We start from the raw sequence: 1,951 nt of genomic DNA, 5'->3' as shown, positions 1-1,951 counted from the left end.
AATTTCCTGTCTCTTTTATGTTATAAACATTCTTATTTTTACTCCTTTAGATACTGGTAAGGACATAGTCCTGTGAATGGACAGACCAGACATTTATTATTTGTTATTAGGAAGTGCAATAAATATATAATTTAAACAATAAACGGTTGAGAAATTATTTCCAGGTTTTTTCTTATTGCTGCAGAAAAAAAAAAATCACTATCTCTTTATCAATACTTCCCTTTTCTACATGTTTCATGTATAGGAAAGTGACAGTAAAACACTACACCTGCTTACCATCAAAAGGTTTTAAAAAGTAGTGAGCATTAGAGCTCCATTATTAAAATTGTTTTCTCTTCATTTCAAGTTGGAAAATAAACATTATGTCATTTAAAACTTTCCTTCATACATGAAAACATTGTTATGATCAATGTTTTATTTAATTTTTTAATAAACAACATATACAATTACATTAAGAACAATTATTTATTTATTTATATCAAACTTTATATGTTTTTCTTAAAATAAATTAATTTTTTAGTAACAAAGAAAATATAAATTGAAACATTTGCCAGGTTAATCCAAATTTAGATTATTGAATTTGTATAATATTCAGTTATATGTGTACATACTCTATTATGACTATAATTATTCTTTGTTACTTTTATACTTTCTTATTGTATTGTTAAGTCCTAGTAAAGACATGTTACTTCGAACTAAACATTGACATCATCAAAAGACGTATTACAATTATGGTATGTTTTCTTTCTAAAATTAACTCCAACCAACTTCTTTATCATATATAAGTTCTAGGACATCTAGATATAGGATAGCTCAGGAACCCCTTTAATAAAAAAAAGAAGATTTTAGGAAATACATTTTTTTTTTTTTACAAGCAATTATGTATTCAGAAAATATTTCACGTAATGTAATTGTTAAATATAAGTAATAATTTAATGGGTTCAATCCAACTTGAGTCATATCGACAAAGTTCAGTCAGTTGTGTAATATAAATAAAAATGCTTTCGTTTTTCATGGCCCTGCCGAAATATACAGAAAAGATTTAGAATGTTGGAAACAACCGGGATACCCTGAAACTAATCCCTTCCCCGAAAAGAGGAATTGCATTTACTTTAGTAAGAGATAAATAAAAGAGAATTGTGTTGTAGCAATAAGCATTGGCCCACAGTCGTCCTAATGGAATTCTCCAAGGAAGATCTATTTGTACAGCCTTATTTCATTTTAGCGATCCTCGTCCCCTCACCCAACTGAGAGTATGACGACGATTTTGACCAACAACCTAAAAAATATCTCTTCAACCTGAAATTCCATCCTCCAATGTTGCTATTTTTAACTCCTTACTTAGTATCATAACGTATTTCATGTGAGGCTGTTTGTTCAACATGGGATTTGAAGTTTGGCATTGTAAATAAAAAATATAATGAACTCTGTAGCCCGGTATAGTCAATAGTCCATGCTCTACTGCCATCAAAAACTTGAGGATTCCGTTCAAGATGGGACTAAATGCAATCTTCCTCTTTACACATGATCCGACTAGATCTTCGGATTGGCGATGATTATCATTAATAAGTATTGAATATCATTATTGCTACCAACCAATTTAAATGTCCATTGCAGCAGATTGATATAAAGGAAATGTAGTTATTACTTTAAAGGTAGGAAGTTAAAAACCCTCGACGATGTTACTTCAAACAAACATAATTTAAATTAAGTGACATTCATTATAGAATATTAAAAACAAAAGAAAAGTGCATTATTATATTTCATTGTCAAGTCTTATAAAATAGTTATTTTATTTATTTTAAAATTAAAAATTTAAATTTATTTTCAGAAAATTCCAGAATATTTGAGTATAGGAAGCATTAGTTATCTATATAAGGGATGTAATTTCTTATATAAACAAAGACAAAAACAATTTAAAATTTATAACATTTTTTTTTTTTTTTTTTTT

This window comes from Halyomorpha halys, unplaced genomic scaffold, assembly GCF_000696795.3.
Source record: "Halyomorpha halys isolate HHAL.00 unplaced genomic scaffold, Hhal_1.1 Scaffold511.1, whole genome shotgun sequence".
NCBI lineage: Eukaryota > Metazoa > Arthropoda > Insecta > Hemiptera > Pentatomidae > Halyomorpha > Halyomorpha halys.
Note: the sequence above shows the minus strand (reverse complement) of the source record.